Source organism: Atta colombica, unplaced genomic scaffold (assembly GCF_001594045.1).
Source record: "Atta colombica isolate Treedump-2 unplaced genomic scaffold, Acol1.0 scaffold92, whole genome shotgun sequence".
NCBI lineage: Eukaryota > Metazoa > Arthropoda > Insecta > Hymenoptera > Formicidae > Atta > Atta colombica.
The window spans coordinates 55778-71636 of record NW_017259586.1 but is presented as its reverse complement, the minus strand read 5'-3'; positions in this window follow the sequence as shown (position 1 = coordinate 71636).

Genomic DNA, 15859 nt, shown 5'->3' with positions numbered 1-15859 from the left:
TATATATATATATATATTAATCACAATTTTCTGAAAAAAGTAAATAGAAATCAAACAAATATTAAAATATATAAACGTTAAATTGTTTATTATGACAATATAAAAAATAAAGATTTTAATTAATACGATGTTTTTTTTATTTCAATGAAATTACATATTAAAAGGTTCGTAAAGAATAGTTATTAAAAAGGAAAGAAAACCAGAGTAAAAACAATATGTCACAATTCATTTTTCGCCTTAGAGTATAAAAATACTCCTGACTATTTCTGGATTAAGTATTTTATTAATCTTCTTTCGCCTTTTGCGTCGCGCTTTCTCGCAAATTCGAATGAATTAAATCGCCGCTTAATGATTGATTCTGCGACATCATTCGCAATCTGCAAAACAGAAGCTTTCTTTCTAATTATACTTCAGAGTTATCCATTCTTTTAATTTTTATTAATTCCACAAGATTCTACTTCTTTGGATTTAAAGATCTAGAACCTCTTAAAAGTTTTCTTAATTTATTCTACGTAAAAACAATGATGAGCCCTCATTATGCACTTATCCTTCTTAATCTGCTACAAAAAAAAATCGACAGGCAAATTTGAATCAGTACGGAACGTGGAATTAATCGTCAGTTAAGAAACTTCACGGTCGATCGATGATCATTAGCATCCTTACCTAAAGATTAATGAAATTATTCAGCACTCTTTTCTCGCCGGACAATCTTGTGCTCCGGTATCATCGATAAACTCGTTGCATCAATCATCCGACATCAAGCGTGTCGAGCTTTGCGAAAGCAGAACGGAGAGAAGAATAGGTCAAGAGTCCGATATGCGGAAGTAGTCGCTAACTTTTAAAATCACATCCCACAATCGCGATGTTTATTTAATATGATCGCGGCGTCGACGCATCGCCCGGTTTTTCATCCATCACGCCGTCTTCGCTGTTTCTTTCGATATTATTAAGCTTACCGCAAATACTAAGACAATATAAGGAGTAGCGGCCTCTGAAAGTGCAGACCGGTTATTACATCATTATGCGTGATATATCGCGACCGAACCGCGGCGTGATTAATCACGAAAGATAAATTTCGATGCAATCGCGTACGTACTGTGATAACGGTTAAAAATATACGGCTAAATCTCCTCGTTGGTTTTTCAACAAGGCCCGCGAATATTGTTACGCTAAAAAGCACGCTTGGCTTACGGTTGCACGATCCGCTGGCGTTTATAAAATTATAAATTCCACGAGATAAATTTGAAAATCTCACCGCTTAGCCTTCTCGCGTGATGCGATAGTCGCATTCAACACATTTGTCGCTCTGCGATGGTGATTTGTTATCAGTAGAGTTCTGGACATTAATAAGTAGCGGAATACTTTTATCTACAAATACCAACAACGTTTATCCAATAAGATGTCTTCTTTTTTCGACTGCCATTTTAGTAGTCTATCGTTCGAGCGCAGTGTTTTTTTTATATGATTAGTTTCTAGTCTAAAGTCTGTTTTTTTATTCCTATACTAGAAACTCTCTTTCTCGTTTTCGCTAAATATCATATACTATCTCACTTTAATTTCCCAAAGTATGCCAGTTTAGCTGCAAAAAACACTGCATTTAAATTAGGACAATGACTATTTGATTATTTGCGCTACTCTTATTGTTATTTAGAGGCTTTTGAGGGAGAGAAGTTTATCAATTCTATTATTACAATAAACAACAATATTTGCGTTATTGAATTACTTTTGTTTGAATATTTCAGAGTTTGGAATGTCTCCTCATTCCTGATCTTGAATGAAAAAAATATTAGGTTTCATAATATATTAGTACTTTTAATCTGATGGGAAAGAGGTATAAATCCCCCAACCTGGACGGGGGGGGGGGTGATTTATAACTCTAATCTCCGCGAATGTGCGACCTCTGTCAGTGTGTATTCAACAAGACCTCTTAAATATTTTCGGTAGAACGTCTCTCGGTTACATTTGGCTTATCGCTTGTATAAAATAGCGCTCTTAAATATTCATCGCCTGCAACGTCTCGAGCCTTCACTGTGGGTGCAGCCCTGCACCTAATCACGCTTTCCATCCTGGCGCTCTATAACCCGCACGGCGCTGTATTTTTTCTCTCTCTCTTTTTTTTTCCCTTCCTGGAAACGTATCGACTCGTTTTTAACGACACGCCAGTCAACGTCCGCGCGTGCTTTCATAAATTACACATTCGCTGCCTGGCTTAACAACTCGCGTATGTAATTTCTGTCATTACATACCGACACAAGCTGAGTCGAAATGTTCCTGCGTGCCACGTAATATCGATTTTATGATAAAGAGTTAACTCTAAGCTCTTATCGTTAAGCGAACGATTACAATGCTGTCTCTCTTTGTAGAAGCCACGAGGATATGTTGATTTTCGATTTACCGTTTAATGTCGAAAGGAAGCGCAATTGATGGAACACACACACACACACACAAATCCTGTATTTAATAAAGATGTAAAAGATCTTTCGTTAAGACACGTTCGTAACGTAGTGTAAGATCTTCTCTTTGTACCAATTTCTCTTCTTTCGACTCCGCGTTCCACCTTTCCCTGAGAGTGTCTTTGTAATCAAAACGAAGTACATTCCGTGCCAGATTGCATCATTCGCCCTCTCCCGCCATGCCCTTCGATCCGATGAAGCCCCTGCGTAATCATTTTCTCTTCGCTCAATTTTGCATTCATCGAAAATATCTGACTATCAAAAGGATCTGCAAAGCCAATTTCTATGATAAATGTTACCAGACAAATGTTGCTTGCGTGGCTTTGCCTCTCCGTACAAAGAAAGATGCGCTTTTGACTGATTCCTCTTTTGTATTCTTCCCTTCAAATTTATGTCTCGACTCCTGCAATCTTTGCAATAGTTCAATTTTTTAACCATAAAATTACCTTCTTATACATCGTAAGCCCATCAAGATAACTTGTAGTTTATTGTTTGAATTATGTTATATTTATTGCATTTCAAGACAAACTTTTAGATCTTAAATTTTTCAATTTTTAAAATTAGGAGAGACAAGCTACGTGCAAACAAGTTAGTATTGAGACGACGTTGCGAATAAAATCACGGACACGTTGAGCTGGCTGTAATAATTAAAAATGCTGGTGCACTTTTTCTTAAGCTTAATATTCTTACAGCTAATGTATAACTATTAAAAAGAATATTTAATCCATCCCTTTTTCTCCCTTCCCGTTTTTTCTTCGTACTTCTTTTTATTTCTTCCGTTCTCTCTTTTCTTTCCGCCGTTCGAAAGCTTACCCAGCAATCAAAGAGAGTAGTTACATCTCGTGTGCAATCAGTCTACTTTGTTTCCGAACTTCTCCCACTCGCGCTCCAATCTGTTAAAAAACTTTTGTACGACTCCCTTCGATCCTGTTCGAACGCGTTTCTAAGTGTAGTTAGATTGCCAATCCAGCCCGCGTCTGCAAGTCCGCCCCCGTGTCTATCCAATCCACGAAAACTGTCCTGTCAGTTCCGGATAAAAAATTTTTTTTTTTTTTATTTTTACACGAACATGAAATATATCGCAGAAACGATGTCATCATACATCATAGTGTCGTATCGAACAAGCTGTCTCGCATATCACTCCCACGATTCGTCGATTCATGCATATTGCAAAATTTTTCATTTAACTGTGTTTTATCGACATTATCTTGGCACACTGCAAAACTGCCGCATTCCTACGAACCCACTTTCTTGAAACTCATTCTCGCGTAGGATAGAAAAATGCTTCTGGCGTATCTTCGAGCTTACTATTCATTTACCTTGCAAAGAAGCGAAACGGAAATTGAAAATTTGTTGGGACTCCTTTGTAATCTGCGTGCCGCCATGCCCTTATTTCACGTTTAATGCCGCTTTAATTAGCCGTCGAATTTCCACCTCGTTTTTTCTTCGCTGCATTTTAATCACCGCGTGCATAAAAATACGCTGCGCTCGTTAGATCTTGATATTCTCCTGTTCAAAGGGCTTCGTAAAATAATGGTGAAAAGTTACAATGCGTTGTTGTTGACTCGAAAGTCGTATAACTGCAAACGTGTTTCGTTCAATGAAACAACTACAGCGATTATATTTATTATAGCTCGTAATGTATGTACAAAATGCGAGACGCCAGGGAACACAACCATATCTTTCAAGGAATGTAGCAAAGAGAGAAAAAGAGCAAAAAATTTCGACAACGGTTATTATAACGGTATATTATGGAAGTTCATAAGTGAACAATCCTCACATGAGCGCGTAAAGTTTTAGGAATAATCTGAGATATAAGCTTACAGAGGGAAAAGCTGTTTTAAGTATTATTATATTTGCTATGAACGCGAAAAAGATTACAAAATTTTATTATCAAATTTGTGTGAATTTAGCAAACAAATTTGCATATTTGTCAAATATTTTACATTTGTTGCAAATTTTGTGTACAAAAAAAAAGAAATATTTATTATACCTGCAAATAATTTGCGATTTCTATATTTGCAAATGTAATGTGCCGTTATAAGATTATAGTGTTCATATGTAGCAAATTTTTTCCCTCCATATTAATATTCATAATCCATTCTTATATTTAAGACAAATCTTATAAGTGAGTCTTAACTCTGAATTATATTTAAATTCTAAAGCATTTTGTTTGAATGCAAGTAAATCTCTGTTTATCATTGATAGAAGAAGATTATGAGAGAGGACAATTTTTTCATGTTTGAGAAAATTGTATATATTATTATTAGTTATTACCAATATTATAAATAATAATGTACCAATATTATAAATAATTATAAGTAATAATATTATAAGTAATAATTATAAAAAATAGAGCTTCTAACCATAACTATTTGACCATGCAGTCACAAATACTAAACACTTTTTTTTCAAAGAAGCAGCAGCATTTCTGGCGCCTCACTATGTCTCATCTCAGTGTAATTTTATTAATATAATTTTAATGCATTACATAAAACAGTTTTGAAATAAAAACGGACTATGAATATCGGTCAAGAAAGGAATGAGAGGGCTGTGCGAATCCCTCGGCAGATACATGACTAGACATCGTCTTGCGAGAAATCGCCCTCCTATTCACTCGCTGCCGTTCCTCGCAACGCAAACTTGTGCCAGCGAGACGACCTCTCCCGTTGTAACGAATACTAAGTACGCGGGTGAAAAATGTTTCGCTCCCCCAGCGACCCTGCGCCATTTTCTCGGGTCGCCGGCCTCGCCCGGACGAATCACTGTCCGACGCAACAAACGAGCCGCGCATTATTTTTACGAGAGCTCCCAGTATTTCCCCGGAGGTGTCGGAGGACTCCTTAGTCGCGTTTTTCCCTTCTATCTCGCCCGTTATTCCATCCCGTCGACGCGACGGTAGCTTCCTCCGCACCTTTTCTTCCTTCGAAAGCAAAAATGGCTATGTGAATTTATTAGCGCAACACTGAAGTAAGAAATAAATACTGCCAGCGTTATTCAAAAAATATTGTAGGGAAAAAATGGAGCGGAAATCGAGCGTACGCACGATTTATACGTACATGAAAATACTCGTATCAAACAGCCATCAAACTGAATGGCATTAAAACGCCGTCAAAAGTGTCGGTTCGAGCTCAATTTTGCTAGAAAAATAAAATTCCAATATTATCCCGACATTTTTTCGGCTTCACTTTTTTTTCGCAACTTTCACAGTCAGTCCGAGATTCGAATGGAGAACGTTAATTTGAGTATATAACCGTTTCTAACTCATTCATTTAAATTTTCGTGCCTGAGTTTCGTAATTGCAATCCTCGACTATTGTTACTGCGTAACCGTACGGCTGCACCGGGCGGAGCGGAAGGGTTAATTACGTAATTGGAAGCACACTCCAGCGCGGATACCGTCGGACGGGCAATGTAGCCGAGCGTAAAACTCAACCGCGACGTAACATGGAAAACTCTTCGGGCGCGTTAAAGACGAGAGAGAGAGAGAGAGAGAGAGAGAGAGAGAGAGAGAGAGAGGCGGTGGATGTGCGATAAATCGAGGAAGCAGCGATAAACCTCGGGAAACGGTCGGGAGTTAACCAGCGGACTTAAGTGATACGATTTAAAACGATCGCGACGGTAATGGAACGGACGAGTTTCCTTTTAACAACAAGACGCGCGTTACGAGCGTGCAACTCACGCCGTTCCCGGAGGGAGGGTCACGCGGGGTCGAGAGTTAACGACCTCGAAATATACTTCCTGGAGAAGGACGCGTTTCATCTACGGGGGTGAAAACCTCCTCCGCGAGGAGACGGAAGAGGAGAAGGTAGACTGGCGCAATGTAACGAGAGCAACAACTGTGGCGCGTGTTCCATTAACAGGCGACCACCTGCGCGCGAATAAATGCAGTTACCGCGATGTAACCGCGTTTCTCATGTATACGCGACCTGGCTGGATGCTCTTATCCTGGTATACGATACCAGTAGAATAAGCAAAACACTGTGCGACTTCTACCCGTGTAATTCAGAGCTCGCAGTCGCGAAACGAATGGAAGGCAGACACGAAATTGCACTCGCGAGGAAGTCTTCGAGAAATCGATCTTTGGTTCCGATTCGTGTACACTACGAAATAACTCGGAACGAAAGATAACCTATTATATGTATCATAAAGTTAGATTAATGTAAAAATATTTTTTAATGAAACTGTATTTTCTCATAAAAGATGTTTTTTATAATATTTATTATTATATTACAATTAAAAATAAATTTAAATTAATAAAAGATAATATTTTTTTTAGAACTCCTTCAAAATTATAATTCAGATGAAAGTTTTTTATTGCATTATTTCAAATCTAGCAAGCATATTTTTAGATATCTGTAGTTATGGAATTTTTTAATAAAATTATTTTTGATAAAATTAGAGTCATCTTTTTCGTAAAGTTTTTGTTCTACAAAAATACATATTAAAATAAAAATATTTTATTATTTTAATTAATTTCTTTCAGGAATTTACAGGAATATGTAACTATACGAGAATAAAGAAAAAATTTAATTGTTAATTTTAGATTACTAGATCGAATTACAGCCGCCCTCTATAAATCTGAATTTTATAAATATTTTATTTAAAAATTAATAATTTTGATATTTTTCGATTTATTTGCACAAAATGTCGCAATTAATAGATTTTTAATATTAAAACAATGATGCTTGGATTCGTGAAAAACAGAATCCTTAAATGGATATATTTTTCGATTCGCGATTTAATTATTTGATTTAAATGTTATTGGATTTAGAAATTATTGGATTTAAAGTTCGAAAAATTCCTCGGGGATAACTTAATACATGTAATTTCACAAGTATATACAGCTAAAGCTGAATTAAAGCTAAAAAATTATTAGATGCGATAATAATAAATTTTAGAAAGGAGGTAGAGATGTATATGCACGATATGAGTAGAAAACGGCATTTCATGGCAAAATGATCGTTGCCATTCACCGTTCCACTTCCGTTTAACGGACGCTCGCGCGTACGTGACTTTAATTTCTGACGCGGGAAAGTACGTCCGTCGCGAAAAAAAAGGCAACGGAAATCGATACTTCGTGTAATGCATTCAAACAACTACGTGACGTAAAATATCGCGGATAAATATAACGCGTGCACCGTTTTGAATTTCCTGTAATTAAAAAATCGTGCGATCTCGCGCGCGTCCGGGTGTTCCTCTGCGTCGGATTTTCTGCAATTAAACGTCACGTAAATAAACGCGAATTTCGCGCAAGTAAATAAAATCGCACGGGGATATTAATCAAAACGTATTAAAAGAGTAAGCTGTTTCCGTAATATGTAATATACGTCGCTATACGCGTAAACATGTGCCGTACTATATTCTTTAAATATTATTATTACAAATTACTACCTTATCTATGTGCATAAATACCTACAAAACATAAATATAAAATATAAAATATAAAATATACAAATTAACGGAGTAATTAGCATCGAAAATCGCTTATAAATGATTAAATTCGCAATAATTTATCAAAAATACGTAAATTGGACTTAAGTGAACGGGGCATGGAAATTAAATTACTAATTACGACTAATTGCGGGCGGTTATGTTTAATTAATTATCTGCCGAAAGATGGCTTCCCTTCTGGAAATCAGATGCCATCGCGCGGTGCGAGGCCTGTCTTTCGAGAAGGAATCATCATGCGGGAGAGAACAAAGCGGACGGCACCTCGTTGCTACGATCGTTATCTGAAAAAATCGCAAAGATACGGGACGGTAGTCCAAGCTCGTGCACGGATCAGATAACACATTAATCGCAGCTTATCGCCGCATCGAACGTGTACGTCAAGTACGCTCAAGTTTACTCTCTCCGTTCAACCCTTCGGGCGTTTACCTTCCTCGGTTAACACGCGTGTCACGCATCCGGGGCGGTCTCGTCGTTACGTTGATTAGATATACACAGATAACGGTGATGGCTGCCGCCGGCACAGCCTCTGTCCTTAGAATAAGAGCGGAACGAGCAGGATTAGGCGAGATAAGTGGAACTATTCACGGTGTGGTCAGCCGCGGCAGATAAGCGGTTCAGGACGAAGCGGCCGGGATTACGCGCACCGGCTCGAGTACGTTTACCAGCCGCTAAAAATCGGTTAACGTCAGCGGAACATGTGACGATTCAGCCGCTAATTGTGCGGTCTCGCGTGCACGCGTCCCCTTTTAATGGCCAAATGCAATTGCGCCTCCGCAAATGTAATTGTATCTACACTGGAAAAAATAAACTATATACTTTAATAAATATTTGTTTAAATAGTACTAACTCGATATTTATTAAAAGCAAACGCATATTTAATTGATGTAAGAACCAATTTGATTTAACTTCTTTTTTATTAAGTAAATAAAAGTTTACTCAATTAAAAAAGATAGTGAGAGTCTAAGACTAAGCTATGTCAATTCACGTATTTTGATAAATTATTTATTTATTTACTAAAAATAAATGTTGAATTAATACTATTGAAAAGAATATTAAGATTTAGTAAATTTTTCTTTCAGTATACTCTCGATTATGCTTAAACTAAGAAAAATAGTTGAAATATTTGCAAGCTATGTTACAAATGTTTTCTTTATACTTATTGATTATTTTTTAAAAAATATAAATATAGTGACGAAATATACATTTTAAAGAAATATTAGGTGTGGGAAAAAGTTCGTGGCGTTTTTCCCGTTAGATATAATGGAAAAAACGCACGAATTTTTTCCCACACCTAATATATCTCATTAATTGTAAAAAGATGATTTACTTGCTAGAAATAAAATTTTATCTCACTGTGTTTAAATGAGATTTTATTCAATTAAATAAACATTATGTCTTAGAAATAAATTTTTAAGTTTTTTTTTTTTTTTTTTTCAGTATATAATTCCTTTTCCAAGCACCAATATGAAGATATTTGTTTCTCTTCGAAATATATAAAAATTCAGTTGCTACAGTTCATTAAATGCCGAATATATAGTAATTTATTCGCGAAACGGAAACCTAAACCTTTTAGGAGGGTTAATTTGATCGATAGCGCGAACGTTGATCTCGACAATCAGATTGTAAGATGATTGAAAGGAAACGTTTTTAATTCCCACATTAGAGTCTCAAAACTAATCTCTTTTACGTTTTATTTCACAGATGAATTAACTTAGAGCATGAAGGATTATCATGCGGGACAAGTAGTTTGTGAAGGATTTTGTGTCAAAAGAATAAATAGCAGAACGAACTCGAGGGAAGAGCAGCTGATATAACAAGCGTTCTGTAATTAAACCTGATAATTGCGCTTTTAATGTCCGTCGCATCCTTTCGCAGGACAATTGTTCCTCCTTTTCTCATCGATGTTTGATTGACCGAAAACAAATCGAACATTGGGAGCGTCAAATCAGACGAAGTCCGTTATCTTCGCTAAGTGAGAAGAGTATTGGTTAACACTTGGATTCTTTATAATGACTTCGAAAAGTTCAGATAATAAAGCGTCTGTATATAACAACATCTATTATTACAATTAATAATCTAAATTATAATTATTATAATTAATGATACAAATGCGCGCATATCACAATCTTACTCTTAAAAATGATTTTTTATTATACGAGTTATTATCATAAATTGATTAAGTAAACATTACTTTCAATCATTAAAAGTGAATCAATTTAACTTCATTAAAAAAATCATCAAAATATTGTCATAACTCAAAAAGAATGATTTAAAAAAATCGTTATAATTTAAAAAAAATGGTGTTTAAGGGTATAAAACGTAACATATTAAGAATATATTTTTTGTCGATATTATTTGATTGTCAATAATTTTTTATCAAGTTAAAAAATAATTTTTCTCCTTTTTTAAGAAATTTAATTTTATGACATTTTTGAAGCAAAGAAACGATATTAATAATATCAATTTCGTGAGTGTAAAAATGACAATAAAATAAACCACTTAACAAATGTGTTCGAATTAAAATTGCTCGTACAGAGTCTGATTTATATATCCTTTGTTAGTTTATCTTTTCACATTTGTGTATGTTAGAAATGGAAAGAAAGATATATAGTTTTATTTACAATTCATAACCCTTCTCTTTCTTTCTTCTTTGTTTTTGATCTCGTATTCCATTTCATCTCGTATAGCATTTCGGGGTTGTATTTCGATTTCACAAACATCGAATGTTATTTCAGGCATTATAAAAGCTCAAACGAAAACAGTCTACCCCGTCGTCATCATGTCGAAATCTTTTCGCGAGTGTACAAAATCAAATAAACTATGTGGCTGTATATAATTTCGGCCATACAATTTGGTATTATATCTTATCGAAGATCCTTATGTATAACATCCCTTTAATCTTTTCCATAGCATCGGGTAATCCCGAAAATTTGATCTGAGTTTTTCCGTCTATTCTGCTCTTATCGATAGAATTACAACAAATCCACGCATAATCATTGTACAATAACAATGTCTGGATGTGCTGAAATTTCGTTAATAATAACTGTCAGATTTTCCCGATTGGTATTTATTTAAGCTCCTCTCACGAGGAGCTTTCCAGTTTGATTTGCGATTACTATTAAGCGTGGAAATTTCTCGGTAGTAGAAGACATTTTTACTCGGTGCATCAGAGATCTGTGCCAAGCCCATTTTCATAAAAATCACAACTCAGGCATGAAACGGTCCTGTAAACAGCGGTTATGAAACTCGGCAGCGTTCGACGAGCTGTTAGGCGACAACTGACAGGAACAAGTACTTTCGAGCACATAAGTGGAAATTAATGGCTCCTGTTTCAAATCGGCGGCCGTTCAGTCAATCCACTCAACAGTTCTGTTCGAAGCTGGTCCTTACGTCGCCGCTAGCTCTCATCATTCGCCTCCACATCCGTTCCACCATTTCCTAACCACCCGTCAATAGCCGGTCGGTCCTCAAAGTTTGCCTAATGAGGCTCATTCAGCACGACTGGACTTGGTACACGCGACCAGGGCATCAATCCCATTATCAGGCTCTGGTACCAGGTCAGCAAGCCCCTGTAACTGTCGCCTACGATTCTACCACTTGATCTATTCTATCCCTCTGTTGCCGTCATACGTTTCGGTAATGAGCCACTAATTGGCAATTGCGTCGAATTGCATCCTAAACGCGCCCAACAGGATTCTATCCCTGTGCTGTTACACACAGTGCCCTTTTAGACGGTGAAAGCGTTCTTGCGTGAAACGAGCAGCGCCACTCTGATGGCCGTGAGTGTTATAGCTCAACGTGACGTTTATCGTTACGGTTCTCGAAATCGATTCACGCGAAACGACTTGATGCTTTCGAAATGCGACTTTGAGGACGAAATTCTATCCTTAGAAAGCAACAACGACTCTCTTCGTGAAATTACTTGAGTGCTTCGAAAACTACAAGAAATTCTTTAGTTTATCGTATTTTAGAAATATATTATTAGTATTATTCTGATAATATATAATTTGTGAAAATTTATTTTTATATGTCTGCTCTTCTTTTTGTCATGTAATATAAGTGTTTGAAGACAGTTATTTTATAATTAAAAAGAAAGAAAACGAGAGCAAACTAGAAAAATAAAATTTTTTGTTATACCTTATACATTATTAAACGAATACCTTAATATTATATTTAAAATATAATAAACTTTTAAGAAATTCTTCAATCAATTTAATGAATATTAGATTTTTTTAAATTAGTGTTAATCTAAGATTAATTATAATGATAAATAATTGTAAATGTTAATAAGTAATACTCAATAGTAATACAATATAATAATCTATGTTACGTAAAATAGATTTTTACCGCATGATTATCAATTAAAATAAATCATGCGCTTTAATGAATGAAAATTGCTACAAAAATCGATATTCTAACGGAACCGCTAAAACTGAAGTAATTGTCAACGAAAAAAAACGCAGCCTCCGTACAGGAGTAACGCTACGCAGGTGTGGTCTGCGGTAATAAATTACCCGTAAGCGGTAACGGCGAGCTGCGACGGTCAGGTGCACCGACAAAAACCAACTAGAATGGATTATTAATTACGATATTACGTCGACGCGCCATCCGATGGGACCAAAGAGCTCGGGGAAGAGCCATGGGTGTTGAGAGACGCGGGATGAGGGACCGGTTCTTCGATGGTATGCGTGCACATTGTCCCGGCAATGGGATTCTCGTTCAAATTAGGCAATTGTTGGTCACGGTGAAATGTACTTTTCTCTCATTGAATTGAACATTCAATCCCGTTACAGTGCGAAACAACGTTCGGTCTGCCACAGGTCCGATTTGAGCTCTGCGGATTTTCAGAGGACTCGCGGACACGGTTGGATAATTATTTCATCACCGATAAAGAGGAACGAACGAAAAGAGATCATTAATAGCACTTTCCTATCAAGTATATTAATTTCCATCATTAATCGGCGGAAATTGCGAAATTCTATTAAAATAGATAGGGGGTCTTGTTAAAATAGATTAATGTGCGCTTTCCAGGGCAATTAGTGTGGCGAACATAATTATTCTATTTAAAGTCACAATTAATATTAATTCTTTTGAGATGATTTTGCTAAACTAATAAAGAATATTTTTGGAAGTCTACCAAAAGATTAAAAATATGATGTGTACAAACTAATATTTTATACACGTACTCTTCATACTCTTTTAATCTCTAATCGCAATATATTACACTTTAATCGCCATATGCGTGCGCCTTCTCAATTTCAACAATAATGAGAATAAATAACTGACATGTTGTTTATAAGAAACCTCTTGCAAGAAGAGCGGAAAGTCATGATAAAAATTACGTACGAAACATTGCGACAGATTGCAGCATTACAAAATAAAACAATTTCATCTAGAGGAATTATTTAAACGACCTAGACGTCCTTTAACATTGCAAATTTTAATGGTTTCATTCCTGCGTTTCATTTGAATGATGTTCAAGATGCTCTCTTTACGAGATCGACACTTTAAATGAAAAAACTGCAATCGATATAGACACAGAATAAAACGCATCACGTTCAATTAATTCAGCCCATACGGTTATATCTGATAATCACTGTATTTTAATCGAGTGCAATGCTCGTAATTATTATCAACGCTATTTCAATATCGCGAGTATACACTTTTCATCAATTATGCTAACGAAATATGATAGCTGTGCATAACAGAGAAAAATGAATTTAAAAATATAATTAGCAATACTAATTTATATGTAACATCGGAATACATCTATTGAAAAAAACAACGTTTCTCATTTGTTCATGTGGACTTTAATGAACATTTGACCATCATTAAGGGCATCCGGGACTTACCTTCATGGTCTGTAAAAACTTCAACTTCCGATGGAACTTCTACGGATCTGCTCTCAGTTTCCAAACTTCAGTAACTTCAACATTCATTTCTCAGTTGAGTCACCTCATTAACTTCACCTTGCAATTTAAATTCAGATCTAATTTTGCTGCGTCCGTCCCAATATCTGTCCCGGAAGCTACGCGGTCATTAGAATATTTTGAAGTTCCTTTTTCGCTCTTTCTCCCTGTCTTTTATATCTTCATCATTATTTTTAATTCTTTCGGTTTACGTGAATTATTCGAAGTTTTTCCTCTTCTTCTAAGGTTACAAAAATCTGCTTGATATTCCGAGCTTTAGCTTGAATATTTTAAATAAAAATTTTATGACGGAACCAAATGAAACTTTCATATTATAAAGATTACTTACGAAATATCAGTTTTATTTTTTTTTCGTGTCAATGATCTTGACTATCCCATCATGCGAACTCTATAAAAATAAGAAATCAATTTTAGAAATTCCTATGATAAATGTTTACACTAAGCGCTTTTTGTTATTAGACTTAATTGTTCACTATTTCAAATAGATGTAATAATGTTGTTTTAAATTGCTATGCCTGCTGGTTCAGTTCATTCACACTTCTCACTCACTTACAATTGTTTGTTGTCTGTAAATACATTTTGTGTATTTTTAGAGAGCTTTCTATAGATAACGAACTATTCTATTGTTGCCACAACTATCATCTCATTAGTTTGAATTCTGATATAAAATTTCGCCTTTATTCACCACGCATTATTACGAAGGAAAGTTTACTCCGAAATTAGTAAGCCGGAGTATGGGAAGGAATATCAGAAGCAAGTAGAGTCGCAACAACAAATGGATGGATAAAGTATATACGCTAGTTGCGTTTGTCATACCGATAATTAATAATGCACCGCTCGGCGCGACGACTGACCGGCGAATTAAATGCATTAACGAAGATAATCGGGTTGCGGTGAATGCCAAATCGAAAATACACCGACAGGGAGTTATTGAATGCAAACGAGGCCACGATCAATCATCCGGCTCAGCTACTGGCTTTCGACGCCCATAATGACGTTCCGACGCTTTGCATCGCAATCATTGATTAGGGAGAAGGAAAAGAGGAGAAGAGCAGAAGAGAGAAAAGAGAGACAAAACGCGAATGAGTTCTCTCTTAATGGACGGGAATGAAACTGAGAAGAATTAAATAGATGATGAGACTCAATTGCTCACTTTACACAGCAAATAGTATATTGAAAAAAAAAACTATTATTGTGAAACCATTATCATTATAAAATGAATCGACAATGAGCAGTAAGCGCACTCCGTAATTGCAGAGCGTTTGCTTGAATTGTCATATGCTGATTGCCAAAATTGGGAAAGTTACCTTATAAGTTACTTTTTAGATTATTTTATATATTTGTTTAAAAATGCGTTTATACAATATAAAAATTGAGTATAAAAAGTTATACAAAATTAAGGCAAATAATAAAATATAATATAAAAAAATAAAATACATTGCACTCAATTTCTATAATAAAAAATAACTTATAAGTAACTTGTAAAATAACTTTCTCAATCCTGCATAACGAAAAATGTCGCACAATCGTACAAGATTAGCCTTCGCTAATCTTTAACTCTACATTACTTGTGTGGAATATTTTTAATATTCCAATATTATATCTCAGTTGTCATTGTTCTCTGATTTATAATTAAAAATTGATAATATTTTAAATATCTCTTAGATAAATGAACATTTTGTTTATGAAACAATTTGCGCTAAATGTAATAATATGCATGGATAGCATTCATAAACATAACATTTAGATTTTGAAATTTGAATTTTATAATTCTAAGGTCAGGATCGAATTCAGTGACTCTGAAAACCCTTAGAAAATAAAATCTTCCATAAGTTATTATACTTTGTTAGAAAGTTCTTTCAAAGGATTTACAACATATTGAAAAGTAGTGATGATCTACAAGATTAAAAATAACTATAATTGATTGAGATTCCGCTACGATAGATTTAATTTAACGCATCGATTTGAAACGCACAATTTATTAATAAAAAGGACAGAAACTGTATTCTTGAAAAATATTATA